Here is a 25,136-nt window from a genome sequence, read left to right as displayed (position 1 = left end):
GACTTTATCCAAACAGGCAAACTAATAAAAGTATAAAGTGGAAACAGAAAGTTGGGGTGGTTAATATTGTAAAATTGATGAGATTTTTGGCTTACTGAGGAGAAAAACGTTTGGGTATTAATGTGATGATGTTTTCAGTGAGGTTTGGCTGAAGTGAGTGCCCGATGAGCGCAGGTGACACTACCCATTTGCTGTGGTCCTGCACTAAATAAAAAGGAGGTATCAAGTACAGCCCAGGCCCCACTGTTCTCTGCTTCCTGAAGGCAGATGCAGTATGACCATCTGTGTCAGCTCCTGCCACTATTCATCACAAAGTCCTGTAACTTCAAATGCAAAGAAGCCCTGAGGAACCATGACACAATCAGGAATTTTATATATAAATGCTATATTCTTAGTGGTTTGGCTGTTTGTTTTTGACAGACTTGAAGAAGACGTCTTTTCTATGTTGGCGCGTCTAAATTTCTGAATGTAAATCAGTCTCCATCACATATTGTCATTATCAAGTTAGAACACCTATCTAGACCTAAAAACATCTTAACCCCTAAACAATTAAGTCTCACTATAAAACTAAGCTATCTGGTCTTCAACTTCCTCAGAGACTTGAGAAGGGATAAACTTGATTATCTGAGTATACTGGGAGTGCAGATTAGTAACTTTCCAAATGAAAAGATAACAGGTAGTTATCTTTTCTACCTGAATAGTCACCCAAAACTCTCTATAACATCTTCTTCAGCCATCTGGCCCAATATATCTGATAGACATATTTATGAAGCAGGAACTATTGAGGACTTGCTTACCCTGTCTTGGCAGAGTGTGGTTGTGGACTCTGCCTGCATCCAAGCTTGCCCCCCTCCTTTTTTTTTTTTTTTTTAGGTAGAATTCTGTCTGTGGTAGAAATGAAGACCTTTCCTTCAGTGGCTAGTTAGCCACATTTGAAGCCATCTCCATATGGAGGTTCTTTGATGTTCATCATCCTCTTTGAAGTAAGCTGGATGTTGCCAGGAGTTAACCAGTCTAATTGTGTCATGGTTTTTCTTGTTATAAATAATCTATTGTATATATGTGTAATAATATAACTGTATATGTAAAAAAAGAAATATGACATCAGTCATGATCGTGCCAGCTATAGGGTGGTTCTAGGTCCAAGGTCCACCCACCATTATCTTTCTACTACGATTGTGGTAAAAGTCTCCTGACTTTCCCACTTTGCTGGCATTTTGCCTAACTTCATCTTCTTGTCCTTCTTGGCATTCCTAAGTTTTACTTTGCATTGCCCACCGCTATTCTCTGTTGTTGTTACTTATTAATTTCTTATTCATGGTGAATACTCTAGGGATGTATTAAAAATGTATTGCTTTATGAACTTTAAAAAAAAGAAGCCCTGAGGATTGTCAACTTTCATGTCAGTGATCAACCAGTGTCTCACACATTGTGTTCAGTTACTTTAGTCCATTTGGGCATATGACAAAATAAGTAAAACTGGGTCATTTATAATGACAACTGATCCTAGAGTAAGGCCAGGGACACTTCCTTCATTGTTATTAACAAAGGGGGCAACAGAGTTAGCCCAGTACCTAGGAGGCCTATGTGCAGCTCATTTTAGGTACGTATTGGTAGTAAAGGAGCTGGTTGGTCTACTGGATTCCACTTTTAAAAGATATTTGCTTATTTTTATTTTGTGTGTCCGTGTGTGTGTGTGTGTGTGTGTGTGTGTACTTGCCTGAATGTATGTATGTTTACAGCATGTGTGCCTGGTACACACAGAAGCCAGAAGAAGGCACTGGAATTCACTGGGACTGGAATCTGAGAAAGTTGTAAACTGCCTTGTCAATTCTAGGAGTTGAACCCAGGTACTCTGCAAACACAGTAAATGCTCTTAACTGTTGATTTATCTCTTCAGCCCAGGATTCATACTAATTGAAACTAAAACCCATCATTACATCATTACAGATTCTGTAGTCTTTCCCCCGATAATCAAATGACTTAATCTGATAGTCTACAAGTGATAAGATTTCGGAGGCCCTTAAAGGAAAAGTGGGCCCTATAAATCCTTAAATATTCTAGAATTATTCAAATTATTGTGGTTTTACTTGTTATTACAACACAACAATTTCATTATTTCTTGTAGCTGCATGTGGGTGGGCACACCTTCCTAGGAATAACAGTGCTCCTGCAGATTGCTGTCAAAGTGGGGGGTTGTGATATGTCAGCTGAGGAATAGAATTGTAAACTAAGTAACTGGCAGACAGCAGGCTAGAGCCATAAGCAAGTTTTTAAAGATGCAAAGGAACTGGTACCTTCCACATCCTCTTTTGATCTTCAATGTTGCTACTGTTTAAGATGGATGAGTTTTAGAAAGCGGCAGGTGGTTACTTCAATGACAACTGCTGCTTCTTGACATGTGGTGTGCAATTATTTATATGGAAAGTGTATTTTAAAATTAAAATTCTGTGGATCAGAAGAGAACAGAAGGTTCAATAGCCCCAAATGCACCAAAATTTAAAGGATGTATCCATCAACAGGTAATTTCACTATATTGATCATGTTATACTGAGGAGATCTGGAAAACAATTAATTATCTTAAAGGTAATGCATGTCCTAAAATTGCATGCTATTTATTTGCTTGTTCGTTTGACAATAGCTATTGAGTACCTATTTTGTGTCAGTAACCATTCCCATGTTGAAAACATAGCAGTTAGCAAAGCATACTAAATTCCCAATGAACTAACATTGTAGAAGTGAGACAAATAAGCCTGTCAATACATCGCATGTCAAACTCTGATGATTGCTATGCAGAAAACTAAATGAGTTTAAGAGGAAGGGGGTCCAAAAAGAGATGCACTCTTATCTCATGTTAGGGATTATAAAAGAGAAGGAGAACAAAGTGATAGAATCTGGGGGAAGAAAGTCTCACATACAGGAAATAGAAAGTACAAACTATGAAGTATTGACCAACATTTAGCAGTGAGTGAAGGGTGGTGGTATAAAGGCATCATCATCATCATCATCGTCATCGTCATCAGGTAGTACAGGGCTTCACTCTCACAGAGAGTCGGGAAGCAGGTGCATGATTTTGTGCAGGAGTGTGGCTGGCCCTGATTTATGTTTTAAAAGGATCACCACTGGTGGCAGATTATGAATACACCATGTAAATAAGCAGGTGGTGTTGGGAGCCTGAAATTGCAGTGACTAAGATGAGGGATGAGGATGTGATGGAGCAGGTTGGTGGTAACAGGTGGTAGTAAGCACCAGTCACTCTGCATATCTTTTTTAAAGTAAAGCCAGAAAAATTGATGATAAGGATTTATTGTATAAGATGGAGAGGAAAATAAATGCTCTGACTTTAGATTAGATGCAGAAGAAGATGGGTGCCACTCTTTGGGCAGGGGAATTATAAAAGGAGGTGGGTTTTTAGAGTAAAAAATGTGGAGTTGTCCAAACAGAGGCCTCTTCATGGATGCGCAGAGGCATTCCAGCCGTAGCTGAAACAAGAGGAGACTCATTGCTGTTGATGCTCATGAGAAAGAGCAGCTTTCCCCTGTCCCTGCCCTCCACTCTGAATACAAGCAGACATACTGGATGAAATGATGTAGAAGCCAGAAGGAAGGAGGAGAGGAGGAGGGAAGGAACTGAAGAGAGAACAAGATGATGAAGAGGCATTCAGTGACAAGTGTCTGACTCTCAGAAGAAAGCATTGGCCTTAATATGTAGAGTTGGACATTTAAGTTAAGAACTGGGTTTTTAATTATGTTTGAATTACTTAAGACAAATTTTAATTTAAACATATTTTGATCATATATTCTTTCCCTCTTGCATGTCCTTCCAGATCCCCTCTGTCCCTAACCCCCCATCAAAAACCCCAGAGCTTTGAAAAGTAACAGTCATCATTTAGAGAATGACGAACTGACAGAACTCAGACCCCCAAAGTCTTCAAGTGTCCCCCACTGTCTGACTCTGACAGTTGTGTGGCATCCACTTTCCTAATGAGGCCATTTATGGTCCACATTTCACTTCTTCTGAATCTCATGTTCCAGCTTTCTCTTAATCATGTCAGTGACTGACATTCTTCTCCGTTGGATCTTGTTGTCTTATTAACAAGCTGATTTGTTTTGTTTCCAAATAAGATCCTGCACCGGCTTTCCCATACTCTGAAGAAAAGGCAATAAATCATATTACCAAGGATTTATAAACTGAATGCCAGAACTAATCTCTCCTAGAGTAAGGGTGCTTTGGAATGAGTTCAGATACCAGTCGGTAAGTCTTTTTTTTTTTTTTTTTTTTATTTCGGTAAGTCTTGTTAAAGCATTCTGCTTATGGGAAAGTAGACCTCTAAAATAAAATCGCAGTAAGAGTGTGTGTATTTCACAACGTCTTCAACTACATTGTTCATAAAACCAGAAGAGAAAGCACATGAGAAACACACGATAACAACCCACATGGAGAAACAGTCTGCAGCCATTGAGAGATGAGAATTTAACTCTTTACTTTTTAAGGAGTTCCATGAAATATATTCACAGGGATTTGAAAAGTGTATATTAATAGCTCAGTTTTGCAAATGTTTCACTGTACAAGATACATACATTTTTAATAGAACATATTTTATATATTATGTATATGAGATACACTTTTTTGCAAAAGAACAAAAAACTGGCCTTGGAGCCACAGTTTGGAAAGTTAACTTTTCCCCGAAGTTCATTGCAATATATAACTATTAGGCTGAAGCAGTGCACCCTGCCCCCAATACAGCCTTGCTTGCTTTTACTATGTGTCCTGCAAATGGATCCCTTCCCTTCTTTCCTTCCTCTCCCCTGCTTTTCCTTTGATTTTTCCCCCTGTTATTCTTTCTGGATTGCTTATTTTTTTTTTAAAAATGCTGATCAATACCAACTATGCTTACATCACAATCTACAGGGTGATCAGTGTTTATGATTTAAAACAATTTTGGGTGACTGTTCAGGCAGCAAACTGTATCTGTCATTTTCTCATTTTGGAAGCTGCTATCCTGCCCTCCCTATGTACTCAGGTAATTAAGTTTTATTCCTTTTCAATCTCTGATAGGGTTAAAGACCAGATAGTTTAGTTTTACATTCAAGCTTAGTTTTTTAGGGGTTAAGATGTTTTTAGGTCTAGATGGATATTTTATGTTGATAGAGATGATAGATACTGATTTACATTCAGAATTTTAGACGCATGGATATAGGAAAGATGTTCTCTTCAAGGTTGCCAAGTGCAAACAGCCAAAACATTATGAATGTAACATTTATATACTTTCTGATTGTTTTGTGGTTCTTCTTGCTGCATGTAGTTTATATATATATATATATATATATATATATATATATATATATATACACATACATGTATATATATGCATATGTAAAAAAAAAGAAAAACAAAAAAAAAACCCTTTTTGAAGACACCCCTTATCTAACCTATCCACTGCCTCTTGGCCATGAGGGACTTTCTTGTTTTCTTCAAGTAGCATCTAATAACATCTATTTCTCATTTATATCAGTGTATTGGTTTACTTTTCAGTGTGTGTGGAAAGATATCCCCGTGTTGTAACTTGGAGGAGTGACTAGAACACAGTGTGGTTCAAAATGGAAGCAGTGGGCTGTGCGAGGAAAAAAAATTATTTATATTTCCAGTGGCTAAATTCTTTCAAATGTAGTGCAAGGTGCACACTTTGAATTTTAAAACATTTTTTTTCCTGAGGAATAGATGAAAGAGAGCCATTTAGGATATATCTTATAATGGACCTTGATAGGCCAAGTGTAGTGACACCTGCCTGTGACTTATTCATTAGGAGGTGGAGCTAGGAATATTGTAAGTGCAAGTTCAGCCTAGGGTACGTAGTGAGACCCTTGAGATAGAATAGAGGGAAGGGGGGAGGAATGTTAGGAGAAGGGGGATGTTAGAATGTACAGATGCAAGGGACATGTCATCTAAGTATCCATTGCTTAGGGTCTAGTGATTTAGTAGCTTGAGTATTTTCACAGATACAAAGAAGAAAACTACTACTACCTTAAAGTAACTTTGAACTTGAGCCTAATTTCATCATTCTTGATTGTCCACTGACTTTAATGTCCATCTGTGAAATGGAATTGAGAATTGTCGCTGACCCATCCAGTGACTTGGGCGGCCTGTCCTGGGTGTGCTGTCATTACAGTGAGGACAGGCTTCCTTCTGGGAATGCACATAGTCTTAAACTGTCACCAGGAAAGCAAAGTACAGTCAGACTAAGTACATCCTCTTCTTCTGGTTCCTGGAAGTTTTGATGATGGGAAATGTTAGGAAAGCATTACAAAAGTCTACAATGCCTTTTAAATTTTATGTCTTGCATTATGTTGTACAGACTTTTATATCCTTGGTGTTTAAAACTGTCTTTGTAAAACAATGTGGGACTTTCTTTTCTCCTTGCATTAAGCAACTGACAATGAATGTTGACTGATGTCATCACTGTCAATGCCCTTGAGTGTAAATGACACAGGACATGTAGGGCCAAATGAGTCCTTTGTAGTCACTACTACTGTCAAAAAGTCAGGCTCAGCAAAGCTCCCATAATACCATAGAGCACCAACCAAGGAATGTGGTTCCCTGGAGGAAGCCTGTAGGTTTGTAAACCAAGGGCCAAAAAAGGAGGTACCACACATGTGGTGTCTGCATTCTTATCATCCCATGGGGATGATGTCTTGGCTTGATAGAACAAATAGAAGCAAAATAGATTTATATTTGTGTCTTTATTCTCCTGACACTTTGTCCTTTGTGGGGAAACATGAGAACAATGCTGTCTGAGCATTCAATAGTCCCAGGGCAGTCTGGATTTAGAAAATAGCTATTTGCATCTGGAACAAAGTGGCAAGTTTATCAGAAAGCAGGTATTTTAGAGGATCTGTAGGAGATTCAGATCCAGGGAGAAGGAGTCCTTGGTCTGACAAAGAAAGCAAGAGCCTCTGTTGCAGCTGGGCATGGTGGTGCATGTCTGTAATGCCAGTACTAGGGAGGCTGAGGCAGGCATATCACTGTGAATTCAAGGTTAGCCTGGTCTACAAACCAAGTCCAAGACAGCCAAGGCCACAGAGTGAAACCTTGTCTCAAAAACAAACAAACAAACAAACAACAACAACAACAACAACAATAACAAAAAGAGCCTCTGTTGTCTCCCAAAGGAAAGAACTAACAGCTGTGCCACTGTTGATCTCCTCAGCTGACAGAAAGCTGCACACACAATGTTAGATAGACAACTGAATCCTCCACTCCTAGTAACATGTACAGAGGAAGCCTTTAGTTTTCATTTGTATCTTTTTATATTTCGAGGAGAGATATCTTACCACACATCATCTGCTTCCACATACCCTGTGTGTCTTCTGTTCCTTCCTTCCTTCCTTTCTTGTGTAGATCCATTTTCCCACTGACTGTCCCTTCACCTTTTGCCAGAAAGACATTCTTAGCAAAAATATTTTTAGCTGTGTATAAACCATTTATTCCTTTCAATATTTTGAGGATGTTCTTCTTGTTTTATCTTGATGAGACATCTACTCTTGGTCTTATCTTTAGTTCGTGGAGCATAATATGGATTTTAAATATGATTTTGCAGTTTCTGCTTTATAACTTGTTTTTATGTAATTTGATTCTGGTCTTCTAAGATGCAGCTTTCATGCTGTTTCTGCTTGTCTGAGGCATGGTCTCTGGTATTTCTGATATATTTCTATTTATTCATTGATACACTTTTCATAATTCATATTTTCTCTTTTTACTTCTCTGGAAATTATTACTGACTAGTAGACAGGCTTCATATATTTTATCCTATTGATTATTTTCATATTACAGTAAGTATTTTTGAACTTTCTTCTGAGATAGCCTCATTGCTTGACAACTGGTGTTTTAGGGCGTGCTTTTAGGCTTTGTTGGATGGGGTCAGAGATGCCTGGAGTAGATGACCATTTTTTCCTTATTATAAAAGTGGTACTTTTGCAAATACTTTTACTTTGTGTATTTTTGAGCTTTCCAGTCTTTCTGGTGGGAATCTATAATCATCTTCATCATGGTGGAGGATATCTTTGATGTATTCTTGGATTAGGTTTGTGAGTAGTTTTGCATCAATGTTTATAAAGTGTATTGGTCTGAAATTCTCTTCCTTGGTTGAATTTTTGTGTAGTTTAGGTATCAGGGTGACTGTAGCCTCATAGAATGAGTTTGACAATGATCCTTCTGTTTCTATTTTGTGGAATAGAATGTCTGGTAGAGTTTGAATGTCTGGTAGATTTCTTTGCTGAAAGCCTTTGTTGTTGTTGGGAGATTTTTAATGACTGCTTCTGGTTTTTTTTTTTTTTAGATGTTATAAGACTATTTAAATTGTTTACCTTATCTTAATTTAGCTTTGGTAAGTGGAATCTATGAAGAACATCATCCACTTCATTTATATTTTCAAATTTCTTGGAGTATAGGTGTTTAAAGTAAGACCTAGTTATTTCTTTAGTGTCTGTTGTTATGTCCTCATTCTCATTTCTGATTTTTTAAAATTCTGTGTTTTATTTAGTTTGGCTAAGAGTTTGACTATCTTGTTGATTTTTTTTTAAATTTTATTTTATTAATTTATTCATATTACATCTCAATGATTATCCCTTCCCTTGTATCCTCCCATTCCTCCCTCCCCCCCGTTTTCCCCTTATTCCCCTCCCCTATGACTGTTCCTGAGGGGGACCTCCTCCCCCTGTATATGCTCATAGGGTATCAAGTCTCTTCTTGGTAGCCTGCTATCCTTCATCTGAGTGCCACCAGGTCTCCCCATTCAGGGGACGTGGTCAAATATGAGGCATTTTCAAAGAAGCAGCTTTTAGTTTTGTTGATTCTTTATATTGTTCTCTTTGTTTCTAATTTATTGAAATCATCCCTGAGTTTGGTTATTTCCTGCAGTTTACTCTTCTTGAGTGTGTTTGTTTCTTTTTGTTCTAGAGATTTCAGATGTATTGTTAAATTGCTGGTATGACATCTCTCTAATTTCTTTATGAAGGCACTTAGAGTGCTTGAACTTTCTTCTTAGCGCTGCTTTCATCATGTCCAATAAATTTGGGTGTGTTGTTCCTTCATTTTCACTTAATTATTGGTAGTCTTTAATTTCTTTATTTCTTCCATGATCCAGAGGTCATTGAGTAGATAGTTTTTCAGTTTCCATGAGTTTGTAGGCTTTCTGTTGTTTCTGTTGTTGAAGTCAAGCGTTAATCTATGGTGGTGATCTGATAAGATACAAGGGGTTATTTCAATTTTCTTGTATCTGTTGAGGCCTGCTTTGTGACAGAAGAAGGGTATATGCCCAGGCCCTTCTGGATTTTAGAGTCTTTGTTGAGAAGTTAAGTGTAGTGACCAAGAGCTTTCTAATTGGACTCAAAATCTACTCAATAAGAGAGAAAACATAGCTAGCACAGCAAGTCTAGCCAATTAATTATTCAATTATAGTGAAGCCATGGATATTGGAGAATAACCTACGAACACCACTTTATTAAGCCAGCATATCCCCTAATGACAGTATATAAACATTTCCCTTCTACCCACAGCTAAGGGTAGTTTTCAACACTCATCAAAATAACTTCTCTGTATGACAGATGGAGACCATGTCAAAAAACCACAATCAATAATAATACAGAGTTGTAAAACCAAATTAAATGGATACATCTACAAAACAGTCCCTCACCTATGACTCAGGGAACATTTCAGAACAGGAAGTAAAAAGATTGTAAAAGTCTGATGGTCAGGCAGTCTTCTGTTAGATTGAGTCTCCTGGGACTATCAGAAGGTACGCCTACAAAGTCTCACCAACCTGACTTCCCGAACATGAATAAAACAATGATGGGATCAATAGACATGCCAAAGTGAACTTTCCTCAGGAAAAAGTATATGTTATACTTAGGGATATATATATTACAAAATATATAATAGCATATATATGTAAATATATATCTATAATGAGTGTAGGCCATATTTTGCAATATAGCAAGGAGAAGTATATGAGTAGGATTGAAAGGAAAATAAATGGGGAAATATAACTATATTATAATCTGAAAAATAAAAAATAAAAAAATGACTCAAGCCAATATATTTGGAGAGCCTAAACATGATCTAAGAACCAATACAATGAAAAACAATGTCTTAATATTACCTTCGTGTAAAATGTTTGAAACCTTTCTCAATGGCACTTAGAAGTTTGGAATGAAATATTCTTTGAAATATGTAAGCAAATAAAAAACATCATAAGGTACTACCTAGATCAATTCACCTAGACTGTAAGGTCCTAGAGCCATAGATACTTTTGCTTTATAAAACCAAGGTCCAAACTGGGATTTTCAGTTACATTTTATCTCATTTTGGGATGGAGAGTACTTAGCATAGTGATACTTCTGATGGGGGAGGGCACAGTTTCCTGATGGCTAGGATTCATGCTACCTCAGTGTTAAGGTCATAATAAATAAATACTTGTGTGAATAGGCTACAGGTAATTCTGAGAGATTTACAGCCATTATTTATTAGCTCTTGGCTATTTAATAAGATTGCTATCCTACTGTTTTAAAAAGAGATTTATTTTGTTTTTTTTTTTTCAAGAGAAAGCTATTTTGATATTTTTAGTAGTTAGGGCTAAAGATACTATCTGGAATATAAAAGACACTACCTAAAATTAGTGTTACAAATTGTTATAAAAATGATGGCATTCCAGGAAGTGGTGAATCCAAACACTACATATAAACTCTCCTGTCAGCCCATTCCAAACTTTCTATATTGGGACTAAGAATATTAATCCTGAGTTTATCATACACTCTATAACATAGAGTGTCTCCTTTATTCTTATGCTTAAGTTAAATGAAATTAAATTATCATGCCGAATTTGAATCTAGAAATAGTAGCCAACTTTTTATTCTCTACCCATGGGCCTCTACGCCTGTTAACTTTGTTCAGCCAGTGTGGTTTCTAGTTCTAATAAATAATTCACCATCCTATTACATACAGCAAAAACTCAAACTCTAATCCTCATTTACCCCATCTGCAAGAAACTCAATTCTGGTCCCAACTCATTAAAAAAATAATTAAAAAATTGACAGAACAATTAAAGACATTATTGGCTACTCTTTAAGAGATTTATGGTTTGTTATTCTTCTTCCCATGAAAGGAATTTGACATTTATATGCCTATCGGCTTCCATTTAACATATGCTGAGATTTTAAATGCTCTTTATTGGTTCTCAACGAGCCTCCAAACATGAACTAAGTTCATGGATTAGTATTATTTCAGACATGTCATATCACATAAATAGGAATAGGAGCTCAGTCAACATTTTTTAAAAGAAATAAATAGGCTATTTAATCATTCTGACCACTTAAAATACTAAATAATTTTTTTGTTAAGAAGCTTGGCTTATTTTTCTCATGAAGGAAAATATTTGACAAAACAAATGCTTAAAGAAAAATATGGTTGTGCTAGCTTCAGCAAAAGACCCAAAATACTTGATACTCCTGATTCTTCTTGCAGGGGAACTGTGCTCTCCTGTACTAATCTCACATCCTTTCACACTTTATTATCTTTACAAACAGAAGGAGACAACATACAAATTAATTTAAGTAAAGGTCTGCATTACAACTGAAAGCCATTAACTGGCAGCCGTTTACCAAAGCACAGGAGAAAAAATCAATTTTAATTAGTATTTTTGGCTTTAATGAAAAGTGATTACAAAATTGGCATTTAGCTAATACTGTTGAGATTTATGGTGAGCGGATACTAATTAATTTTCTGTTGCAATACTGTGAGCTTTGAGTGTCTGCAGTAAAATGGTATACTTGCTGATACAGGGGCTGCATCGGCATTTTAGAATTTTACAACAAAGGCCTTCTTAACATTTTACAGGTATGTTTCACACACTTGCTCCTAGGCTATGGCAGTATTATTATTTTTTCCATAAAAGACTGTTATAGGCAATGAAATTTCATACCATTTTATAAATTAAGGCCATTTTATTTTAATGTATCTTGAATGGTAGCCAAAGAACCTTTTATTTCAAATGCAGTGTTCTTTTGTCTAGTTACCCGTGGGAAAGGGTGCTTAGGATGCTTTAATTGGAGGACATTTAGTAAATTATTTCCATTTACTCCCCCGTTTTTCTTTGTTCTTGGTATTGTTGATGATAAGTTGGCTTCTGTGCCTGCCTACAAGTTTTAGATACACTTGAAGGAGGAAATAAGAAAGTGAAGCATTATAACCCCATCTTGTATGATTTGATCGCCTCAGTCTTCTTCACTTGGGATTCACTGCTTTAAAAAAGGAAACACAAATTTCCAAAGGCTCTGGAAATCATATAACATTTTCCAACAGGCTGAGTATCTCAATTTTAACATTGTTTTCTAACCTGTGACTGGAAAGTCATCTTGCTCAGTGGTTGTGCTGCGACTGCCACTACAGACTAACCAGCACTTCCTAACCTCCCTAACACTGCGACTCATCTTGTGTTGACCTCAACCATAAACTTACTTTTGTTGCTACTTCATAACTGTAATTTTGCTACTGTTATGAATTGTTTGGTAAATACCTGATATGCAGGATATCTGGTATGAGACCTATGCAAGAGCAGTTTGACCCCCAAACGGGGTCATGGCTTACAGGTTGAGAACCACTGCCTAGATTCTATTAAAAGGATGGTCAGTGGAGATGGAGGAATTGTGACAGAATCTCAACTCTGTCTCCATGTCTATGGGCTTGGCTTAGTTGTTTTTGCCATTTTAAACACTAGTTTCCTTAAATATGACAGAATAATGAGGGTTTAGTTTTACTATTAAGCTTAGTTGTTTACAGGTTAAGATGTTTTTAGGCCTAGATAGATGTTTTAAGTGCATAGAGATGGGATATGATAGATACTGATTTATATTCAGAATTTTAGACTTAACAAGATAGGAAAAGTGTTTTCTTCAAGGTTGCCAAATACAAATAACCAAAACACTAAGAATGTAACATTTATATAATTCCTGACTGTTTTGTGGCTCTTCTTGCTGTATGTAGTCATATATATATATATATATATATATATATATATATATATATATGTGTGTGTGTGTGTGTGTGTGTGAGAGAGAGAGAGAGAGAGAGAGAGAGAGAGAGAGAGAGAGAGAGAGAGAGAGAGAATGTAAATGTATATATAAAAAAGAAAAGCAATAAAAAAGAATAACTATGGTCATGTCACAAGACTTTGGGTATAAAATCTGGCATTATTTTTAATGTAAAGAATTTTTAAAAATCACCTATGTTTTTTTCAAGGAAAGATTTTCTGTTGGATAAAGCATAGAAAAAAAGCAGGGACTGGAGAGATGTCTCACAGTGGGTGGCCAGGGATCTAAAGATACCCTCTTCTGGCCTCCACCAGCACTTGCATTTACATGTTTACAAAAGCACATGCAGATAGCAAATAAAAGATCTTCAAATTAAAATGAAAAACAAAACAAAACAAAACAAAACAAAATGGGGCTCATTGTTATGAGAGGCTAATTCTTCTCCAAGCAGTCCTTAGTTGCCTGTAGCTCTTTGCCTAGGGAGGGGATGGATGCTGTGATATTCTCCTCCAACTAAAAATGTCCATCAATATTGGCATTGTTCTGGTCTTGTTTATGCAGCCATTTCTAGCAGGGACTATTTCACAGAGTTCCTAGTATTCTGGCTCTTACATTCTTTCCAACACATCTTCCCAGATGGTTGCTGAGCCATAAATGAAGGAACCGTGATGTAAATGCATCTGTTGGGGGCTCTTCTTTCATGATCAGTTGATCTCGGCACTGTATGCAGTTGTAGTTTTTGGTGATGGCCTCCTTTTGATGCAAAGAGAGGCTTTTTTTGAAAAGGGATGCTGGGTACTCCATCTTTCATTTCATTGTTCGGACAGTGAGGAATGGTCAGCCATGAAAATTGCTATATTATCAACACACAACCATACAGCCGAGAAAATCAAACTTATTAGGTTGTATTTATATATAGCTGTGCACAGACAGATGTAACGCACATGTAACACATGCTACACATGTATGTAACTATAATACATTTAAAGAGGCTATCAATTTTGAGGGCAAGTGGAAAGGACATGAAATGGGGCTCAAGGGAAGGTTGCTAGGCAGGCGTGGAAAGAAGAGGGGATGGGGGAAATGATGGGATCTGCTTCAATTCAAAATGTCTTACAAAAAAGAACAACAGAAGCCTTAAGACAGCACAGAGTGATTTAGTGAGTTGAAAGGAGATTTCCAAAAAAGTAAAGCAAAGCAAAACAAAACAACCCCCAATACCTTTACAATCTTTCCCCCTGCTCCTGGAATGAACAACATTTGCAGCTGTAACTACTGTTCTAAGGTTGAGGTTGTTATTTGTTAGTGAGGTAAGCATTTAGCCTACTAGAAGATGTTTTTATGACAAATATATAAGAGATGGACATGTGAGGTTACGGGCACAGACTGGAGTTAAATTGTTACAAGCTAAAGGACATCTGGAGCCACCATAATCCAGGAAGAGGAAGAAAAGCATGCTCTCCAGCACGTTAAGAGGAAGCAGGGTCCTGCTAACATGCTAATTTTGAAATTTTTCCTCTCACAGTACATCACAATCAAATTTTTCCTTTAAAGCCATTCAGTTTGTTGAATGTGACCACGTGAAGCAGACAGAAAGGGGATTAGGGAGATAGCAGATGCAAGCCCTGGCCAGGTTTGAGTCTATCATTCAGGCTGCATTGAGCTGCCATGCAGAGACTGCATGACCTGGAAGATAGTAAGCCTGAAACTAGAGTGGGTGACTAGTGATGGGATGAGATTCCACAGACAGGCTGCTGGTCTCAGAGGCAGAGGGAGGGAGAACATATTGAGGGATGTTTTGAGGTTGAATTGTTAGGACTTGATAAAATATTGGCTATGAGAAGACTTGATGAGTTTTGAAGTTTAGAGCAAATGTCAATGACAACATCATTTATTAAAATAACAACAGATATGAGAGGGAAGATAACCACTGCTGAGAGTGAGAATCAGGAGTTTTGTCATTAAACAAATAAGATTACAAATCTGAATGTACAAGCAATTTTTGCCTGCCCAGAGACAGAGAATCAGACTTCTTCAAGAATGTGTCCCCTAGTAGGTTATTAAATCCTCAATGGTTAGCCCTAAACACGTTATGCACATGTACAGATGACACTAGTAGACTCTGAAGGTTTTTGTGTGGGGGGGCGGCGGGGAGAGGGAATATGTAACAATAATATTTAAAGGAAAAGGTCATGAATTTGAGAAACAGTAGGAGAGGGGACACAAGGAAGAATTGAAGGGGAGAAGAAAGAATGGAAAGGGTGTACATACAGTACTCATATAAAATTCTCAGAAATTGAAATAATAAAGAAGAAATCTGAGTGCAAATACCACAAATAGAATTAGTTGAGACAATGTGTTCTAAAGGCATGGTTAATTGCATGAATATAGTGCTCTAAAAATGACTGTGACCTTTGACATTTAATGATGACTTGATTTTCTTTTATAAGTTCGGTGTTCATAAACTGAGCTGCTATCACAGCAATTCATTCTCGTCTTCAGGATTAAAGAAGACTAATGTTCTCTGAGAGCCAGGTTCCAAGATCCATGCTTATTTTCATGTTCTTTTATTTGATATTGTTACATAAATCCATAGAACTTAAGTGTATACCTGGGGGTAATGCAAATGACAAGTTAGTACTGATTCTATTTAAAGGAAACAATTCTATGAGGTAGAAGAGGGAGGCGAGACAAAGAGGGAGAGGGAAAGGAGAGGAGTTGAGATTGTCTTGAGTGCTCAGTCCACAAACTGGAAGAAATATAAGAGTCAACTTTTTGTCTAAACACTAGTTCTGGCACAAAAAGCCTGAAAATCTGGACTTAAAGATGCTCTTTCTAACCCTTCCATATTAAATCAATAATGACTCTGGCAGAAAGAGAAAGTATATCTTTTCCCCTAAGATAGATAATTGAATATTGTCTAATTAAACTAATGGCAGTACTTTGACACCATAGAGACTGGTGAAATATAGGAGGCCTGGCAATGATAATTGTATAAGAAATTAGTTAATGTAGAATGAAGGATACTGGGCTCAGAGGCCATAGTTCTGAACATAGTCCCCCTGTCTACATTTTTATTTTTAAAAATGGAACTATCTTGTGAACTATCAAAACATGTTCAACTTTCTATGGCTCCTACCCTTATCTACTTTATATTAAATTTCTTTAGCTTCCTAGAATTATTTCTGGTCGAAACAATATATATATTCCTTCTGATTAACATTGGGAAGGTTATACCACACTTATTCCTATCTGTACTGAGTTGCACATGTGCTTTAAGAAAATGGTGATAAATTACCTGCTGCCTTAGTGATGATTTGATAACACTGCTTCTACTCAAGCACATCCCGCAGCACAGTCTATGGGTAATGCATGTACAGTAAGGCGAAACATCAGGTGAATGTTAATTTTTCTTTAATTTTGAGACTTTTATGCATGTATGTACTGAAATATGATCATATATGCCCTACACTTTCTCCTTCCACCTTCCCCTCCCGTATTTCAGGGCTACTCCTAAATACAACACCCATCTGAACTTCATGTATTGTTTCTATTCTTTTAATCCACTAAGTCTAGCAAGTGTTTTCCCTATCTGCATGTATATGGCAATTTCTACTGGAGCATCAGAAACTTACCAGTGGAAAGAAAAGAGAGAGGAGAGAGGAGAGAGAGAGAGAGAGAGAGAGAGAGAGAGAGAGAGAGAGAGAGAGAGAGAGAGACAGACAGACAGACAGACAGACAGACAGAGACAGAGAGAGAGAGACAGAGAGACAGAGAGACAGAGAGACAGAGAGACAGAGACACAGCGACAGAGATAGAGACACAGAGACAGAGACGGAGACACAGAGAGACAGAGAGACAGAGAGAGAGAGACAGAGACAGAGTGAGATGAGGGAGGGACAGAGGGGAAGAGGGAGGAAGGGAGGATGGACATTCCCCCAGACCAGCAACTATCCTCTGCTAATAGCTCCTCAGTAATGGGTGGGGCTACGAGATCATCCACCCCATCAATGCTGAAATTTTGGCCTGTTTGATCATGTGGGATTCTTCTGTGGTAACAGCAGATGCTGTACATTCATGATTGTGATAGCCAGGTCATATCCAGAAGACGATATTTTGCAGCAATCCTCCCCATTCCTGACATTTAAATTCTGTAAACATCCTTTTCTGTGGTGAACCCCGCACTCTGGCAGTGCGTGCGTATGTGCGAGGAGCCAATACTGATGTTCCTTTTAGTTCTCGGTGTTTAGTCTCTTATTTTTAGAACCTTAATCTTTATTTCAAGTGCACTTTTATAGAGAAGACCCTATGTTTTATCTCGATGTCCATGCATAAGTGAGCATACATATAATTAAAATTAGATATATGATGGAAAGGGACACATGCAGTAGAGAAAATAAAAAATGACCTACTGAGTTGATAAAAATAGATAACTGCCAGACTATTTCCCAAGCCCTCCTTGTATTAGACCCCATAGAAAGCAATCCCAGTGCTTGAGTGTCATCAGTTTTCCATCTTAGTGATGCACTCTGATCAGTCTTCTCCTTTTGCTTTGAAGACAGTTACTCTACACTTTGCAATCTGCAGTAGCTTTTATTTCATTTTTGAATAAGACGCAAGCAACTGCAAACATGTTGTTCAAACTCTGACCACTAGCAACATTTCATGTTCTTTTTAAAAATTAGTGTTGAATTTTTAATAATTATAACATATTTCCCTTCCTCCCCTCGATCCCTGACATATAACCTTCTCTGCCCTTCTTCAGGGGCATGTCTTCTTTTTTGACAACTTGTTTTTGCATGCGTATATGTATATGTATATATATATTCCTAAAGTTAATCTGTCCAGTCTTTTAAATGTTACTTTATATTTGTTTTCCAAGGCTAACCATTTGGCACTGGATAGCCAATTGTCTTTTCCCTAAGCTTGTAAATTATTGCTGTTGCTGTGTCTAAATACCCATGAATTTAGGAATCCATTACACTTATTTAAAAACTGAGAAGTTTGATACCCATTAGCACTTACTGGCAAAACATAATTGGCAATACATCTGCATATGCATTTAAAATATATGACAATATCTATTTGCTACATTTGAACTTCAAGACAAGTATCATGCCAAGTGGCTGAATAATGTTTTAAATTGGTGAATAATTATGAGTATTGGAATTTTACAAGTGCATTGATGATGGAAGGCTAAGAATATTTTCCTAGGTCCATGCTGGATTCATAGGAAAGAGATATGATTCTCTAATTTTGATGGGGCTGTGCCCTATTAAACACACCCTAACTTTAAACCATCACTGTAAACTGAAAATTCACGAGGCCACCTAATGCATCATAACATGACAATACAGCATGCTGTAGATTGTCAGCTTTTGCCCCTGGGATTGCATGGGCAACTGAGTGTTGTGACTTACTGCAGTGCCAAAAATCATGAGAGGACCATGTTGCAAATCTACTCATCTCTTAAAATCAAAATTCAGACTAATAGTATATAATTTCTCCTGAAGGCATATCCCTTACACATCACTGTAAAACTAAAAAAAATTTTAAGTCAAATGAAAATAACTGAATATATATGGGTACTGCAACAGCACAACATACAAATTTCTGTTGTATATGTGTCCTGCGATGGTAAAGGTCAAAGATGAGAAATATACCTCAGTCTAACTTTAGACTACTGGTTAACAGTTGTTCAGGTTTCAGAACTTTATGTTTTTGAGAAAGATAGAATTTTGGTTTAATAATGATTTTTAGATGACAATAAAGAATACTTCAGCTTCTAAATAGTTTTAAGTTTGGAAGTTGAGACAAGTGTGATTATTATAAAACCATATAAAATGTCTACATTCTGCCTTAGAGGAGTTGGTGATGTACGTCATTTTTATGCTTCCTGTGTAACATAGACCGAGCATTGTCTGCAAGTTCTAGCATTGCTAATAGCTGCCAGAGATACATTTGAGCAGCCTCATCATTAGTGCACGGATGAGGGTTTTACAACATCTTGCTGAGGCATGCTGTAGTTCAATATTGTCATCCAGTGAATCAGAATGAGTACATCTTGGGAAAGTGACAAATCTATGTGAAATTCTTTACAATTTCTCTCTATCAACCAAATAAATTGTGCAATAGACAGACGAGTTTTACTAATCTGGAACTGTGAATTCAAGACCACATTTGGCTCAAATATACAATGATATGACTTGGGAAAAAAGACATCTTATTCAGTGCACATTTCTAATTATGCACAAGTCTAATTGTGTTTACAAGATGAGTTTATTAGATTTGTCAATTGTGTGGCTTAAACTATGGAAACTTATATTTTTGCAATTCTGATGACTTGAAATCCAAGATCAAGGTGTGTGTTGAACTGGCTTTTTCTGAATCCTCTCTTTATGTCTGCTTTCTTGTTCCATCTTCTCATGTTCATTTCGGTATACTTGTAAATATCCTTGATATATCTTTGTATGCCTATGTTTCCCCTTTCTAGGAAGGCACTAGTCAGGCCAGGTATGGTGGCACACCCCTTTAATCCCAGCACTTTGGAGGCAGAGGCAGGTGGATCACTGTGAGTTTGAGGCCAGCTTGGTCTATAAAGCTAGTCCAGGACAGCTGGGGCTACACAGAGAAACTCTGGATTGAAAAACCAAAAAAAAAAAAAAAAAAAAAAAAAGACACTAAGGACCAATCCTATTTTAAATTGATAATTTCTCAATCTAGTGAAATGGCTCAGTGGGTAATAACTTGCTGCATAAGCTTGGTGACCTGGGGCACATCGCCAAAATTGTGTAAAGGTGGAATGAAGAGACAAACTATCAAGGGATGTCTTTTGACATCTATATACCTGAGGGATGTGGTGATAGCTTATACACACACACACACACACAAACACACACACACACACACACATGAGAGACAGACAGACAGACAGACAGACAGACAGACACAAGAGAGCAATAATAATAAACATAAAATAAATTACTCAATCCTTTTTTTTTTTTTTTTTTTTTTTTTTTTTTTTTTGGTTTTTCGAGACAGGGTTTCTCTGTGTAGCCTTGGCCATCCTGGACTCACTTTTTAGACCAGGCTGGCCTCGAACTCACAGCGATCCGCCTGCCTCTGCCTCCCGAGTGCTGGGATTAAAGGCATGCGCCACCACGCCCGGCTTAAGAATTTTTTTGTTTTGTTTTGTTTTTTGATTACTCAATCCTTTGATCTTGATATATAGTTACATTTCCTAATATAAGCAGCGAGGCCTTCAATCTGAGTTTTAGAGGGAACACAAGTCAGTCTTTAACTTCAGTGTAGATATCTACCTATATTTGTATCTCTAGTACAGGTTTCACTGGTCAGGGTTCAAATGACATAGTGGAGGTGGGATTTTTGCTTTCTTGGATTTTAATAGCTGAATGGAGAAAACCAATTTAGCGGTAAGTGAGCAAACAACTATGTGATTCCAAATATTGCCAGTTGCTAATGAAGGGATGAATCAGAGCAGTGTGAGTGGAGGAGGAAGTTACCTCATATAACCTTAATAGCATCCTTGGGAAGTAAGCCATAGAAGATTTTCTGTTAAGTGTAAGAAGTGAACAACCAAAAGGTAAAGGAGGATGAAGTCAAACAGATAAGAAAAGGGGAAATTATACCCACTGGAGGTGATCAGATATGTCTTTGTAGGCTGCGGGAGGAAGTTTGAATTTCAAGGGGAAGCCTGTGAGTGTGTTTAAGCAAAAATTTGGTTACTGGTTTTAAAAGTTGACACTGGCTCCTATGCTGCAGATGAGATGAGAAGACACGCAGTCTGAGGGAATCCATTTAAAAATGTTGCAGTAGTTTATGGCAGTGATTATAGTCCAAACTACCAGCACCACAGAGGTAGGAAATGCAGTGCTGCAATGTTTTAAGGGTGGAGAACACATGACAGGAAGACAAGTTGGATTGCAGAGTCAGAATCAGGGACGACTCCCGAGTCTAAACAGTTTGTACAGTTTATATCAGCAAAATTTGTGGTGAAGGAAAAAATAAGTGGGGTGATAATTTGCACAGGGAGCAGATGTAGGAGTGTTAAGGTACAAGTTAAGTTTGCTGTATTGATTTTGGGGTGCCCGCTAGGTTATTCTAGAACAACTGTAGAGATTTTCAAGACAGAAGTTATTATGAAAACCAAAAGAAAATGCCTTTTGAAGTTGTGAAATATACCCATTTTCTAATGATCACCAGTGACCCAAAACATGACTTAACATCTGTAAGGTTAAGTAATGCACCTTTAAATTGTTTTGACTAAATGAGAGCCCCTTTCTTTTTGTGACGTAGTATATGGAAGGCATTGATAGGAGGCGTAGATTCTAGGGTGACTGAAATGGTTCCCCATTTGTGTTCTATCAGCTCTGAAGATGCATTGATCAAGGATCTGCTGGAGGGACAATGTCAGTTCAAGTTGATGGACGTCAGGCTCAGTTCTGATGTGTGATGGAAGAGCAGTATAGAACCTCCATGAAAGAGACAAGGAAGATGCTCTTAGTGTGACTTTGCAAATTGTAAATCTGGCAGGGATTTCAGGAGTGTTTGGCTCCTCTGGCTCTGGTGATTTAGTAATTTAGTAGTCTGTGTTAACAGGTTCTTAAATATTTAATGCTTAGGCAGAATGATAGCTTGATAAAATGTTTGCTGTGTCTGCGGAAAGTAAATCACAGTGTTTAACCCCAAATTACTGGAGTTTAAAAAAGAACCTTGTGTATTCATACTAAGAAATGCCTTTCTATTACTTCTAAGTGTCTTGTAATGTTAAAAATCATTTTCTTTTGGGACAGGGTCACAATCCTGACTTTCAAGTAAGAGGAAGAGGAATTTAGCTATGATGCCATTATCAGCTTTAACTGAAGATGTTTTCCCATAGGAGAGGACTATTTTCAGCACTTAAATTGTTCTTAAGGATAAAATAAAGTTTGCCAAGGGACATTCATCCCTGTGTGGTTCAACAAAACCCTTGATGTTTCTGGATATTACAGATTAATCCTAACTTAGATCAGAAGTGGCCCACTCTGATGAGGTTATATTTGGCAACTGCATTAGAACAATTCTGTCCAAAAGATGAGGGCAGGGAGTGAAGACTACCATGGGCAACTAGACCCATAGGAGGAGAAAGATGTAATCATGTAAAGTAAAACTTGGCAAAGAAGTGTGAATATTTTTTCTTTTGCCAAAGAACCACATAATCTTTACATCATCGACTCTACCCTCACAGACACATGGCACTATTTATTGAAATGCTGGGGAAGCAGCTCCCCACTGACCTCAGAAGACATTCTGTTGCTCAGACTTGCTGATGCCAGGGCAGCCAGAACATCTTTTATTTTGGTACTTATTAAGTTACTTACCTGATCTGACATTGTTGAATTTGTGGCGCATAGAGATACATATTTCACAGTGACTTCATTGTAAATTACAATAAATTTAAAACTCAAGTTCTGTTTGGTTACTGACTATAAGAAACTCAAAGCTGTCTTACATGAGATGCAGCCTTGGTATCCTTTGAACCCCAGCTTAAGTAGGTTGACACTGAGGTAATACCAGAAGGTATCAACTCAATGACGCAGGCTTTTTGTTAATAACAGGTGGGGTTTCAGCCCCAGACAACAAGGATCAATTGTCCCAATTGTCCCAATAAAACAAGCTTCACTTCTGTGACACTGGTGAAGTCAAAGTAGTTCCTCATCTCCAGAAGACCACAACTACAGATTCTTAAAACACAAATGACCCCATTTGAATATTTACTACCTTCTGAAGTGTCACAAATATGGCTTCTGTAAATCTTCCTGTTCTCAGCATGAGCTTCTAAACTCCTTCAGCAGATGCTCATTAAACTCTGGGCACTGACTGGTTTACCCAGCCCATTGTTTCAACCACTTCCACTGCCCTTTAAATAAAATGGCCAGGCGTTTTGCAGCAGTACCTTACTCCTGGTACTGATTTCTGTTCTAGTTTGTTTCTAACTGCTGTGATAAATGCCACAATCAAAATTAACTCAGGGAGGAAAGGGTTTATTCAGCTTCTACTTTTATAATTTAAGGAAACAAAACCAAGAAACTAAGCAGGATGGAGACTGATGCTGAGACGATGGAAGAATGCTATTTACTGACTTGCTCCCCTAGGTTTGCTCATCCTTTCTTTGGTGTGTGAGGCCCACATTGGAGCACAGTGTACTGGGGCCTCCTATATCACTTAGCAATCAAGAGAATGCCCATAGACCAGTCCACAGGCCAATCTGATGGAGGCAGTTCTTTCGTCGAGGCTCCTCCTTCTCAGGTATGTTTACAGCTAAGATTAACCATCACAGCAGGCAAGCTTATCCAGGTTTTCTACTTTCTTTTCAACTCAATCTCTCCTGTCCTCCATTCTTAGCCATTCTCTTAAATATCTATTGCTAAGAATATCTCAAATTAATACAAAATAATTTTAAATGGGGTTATAACTTTATTTTGTGTATCTATAATCTATACTGCCCTCTACTTGTTCCAAGCTTATGATTTTTATTATTCATAATTCTTACCTTTTTTCATCCTAATCCTCTCATAACCATTCACAAATGAATAATGCCTCTGCATTTTCTGGTTGTCTTTTATCATCTGCTTTATGTGCTTCTAATAAATCCGTAATATGAGGATTATTCAGGCAATTACTTCCCTGACTCAGAGTCTCTGGGATTTAATCATGTAATATATAATCATATATATTATATCTTCTCCTCCCACAGTCTTACCCTTAATTCTTTTTTATCTTTTTAAAAAATGCTTATATATATAAATTTATATTATTACACATATATACAATAGATTACCTAAAGCAAGAAGTACCATGGCACAATCAGGAATTATATAAATGTTACATTCTTAGTTTTGGTTATTTGTATTTTACAACCTTGAAGAAGACATCTTTCCTATCTTGGTGTATCTAAATTTCTGAATGTAAGTCAGTCTCCATCACATATTGCCACTATCAACTTAGAACACCTATCTAGACCTAAAAACATCTTAACCCCCAAAACAACTAAGCTTCCTTGTAAGACTAAGCTACCTAGTTTTCGACTTCATCAGAGGCTTGAGAAGGAACAAGCTTGATTGCCTGAGCATGCCAGGAGTACAGGTCAGTAGCTTTCCAAATGAAAAAACGACAGAGACAATTTGCTACCTGAATAGTCACTCAAAACTCTCTGTAATGTTGGAGCATCTCCTTCAGCCTTCTGGCCCAATATATCTGACAGACATATTTGTGAGGTAGGAACTATTGAGGACTTGTTTACCCTGTCTTGGCAGAGTTTGGCCGTCGACTCTGCCTGCATCCAAAGCTTACCCCCTTTTTTCGGCAGAATTCTGTCTGTGGCAGAAATGAGGACCTTCCCCCTAGTGGCTAGTTTGCTACTCCATAAGGCCATCTCCATAAGGAGGTTCTTTGATGCTCATCATTCTCTTTGAGGTAGGCTGGATGTTGCCAGGAGTTAACCTGTCTCATTGTCAATGTATCTTTAAAGTAATAAAAACATTTTAAATGCCATATTCTGCATTTCTCTGGGGTTTTTGAAGACCGTGTCTACCTATCCTTCTTTCTCTTTCTATGGAGTGATATCTATCTTCTGTACCTAAGATGAATATTCTTGTGATAAGAGTAGACTAGCAGTTGACATGACTATGATTTAATATATTAACATTTAATTTGTATAACTTGTTTTTCCTAAACATCTTGCTGTAGCACTTTCAAAGCATTGGAAGTAAACCTTGTATTATAATTGAGTTATATGGGTACAATACCTCATATTAGAGTAAGAACATACATACATATATGTATATATAATGTGTGTGAAGAATAATCTTACATTTAAATTCTATACCATTGTATCTAGAATTAAAATTATTTTGCATCTAGATACAAAATTCTATACCAGTGAATTAAAAATACCTTGTGAGTGACAATTGAAGCATGAAGTTGAGGAGTAGATCCACTAATCTACTTTTTGTTCTATCTTCCCTATATATTTCTATATTCCCCCTTCTTTCT

At 37.3% G+C, this 25,136-nt stretch overlaps 1 long non-coding RNA gene across 1 annotated transcript; it reads left to right on the top strand.

Annotated features, from left to right (window-relative positions):
* Positions 1–870: 870 nt before the first annotated feature.
* Positions 871–23,375, top strand: LOC311608504. Its single transcript, XR_014782996.1, has 5 exons — positions 871–983; positions 1,743–1,850; positions 2,523–2,586; positions 4,125–4,254; positions 23,237–23,375. It is a non-coding gene; the product is annotated as an uncharacterized lncRNA (long non-coding RNA).
* The last annotated feature ends 1,761 nt before the right edge of the window (positions 23,376–25,136 follow it).

Source organism: Acomys minous (assembly GCF_964271855.1).
Source record: "Acomys minous genome assembly, chromosome: 11".
NCBI classification, from domain to species: Eukaryota; Metazoa; Chordata; class Mammalia; order Rodentia; family Muridae; genus Acomys; species Acomys minous.
Note: the sequence above shows the minus strand (reverse complement) of the source record. Positions and strands in the feature narration are given on the sequence as shown.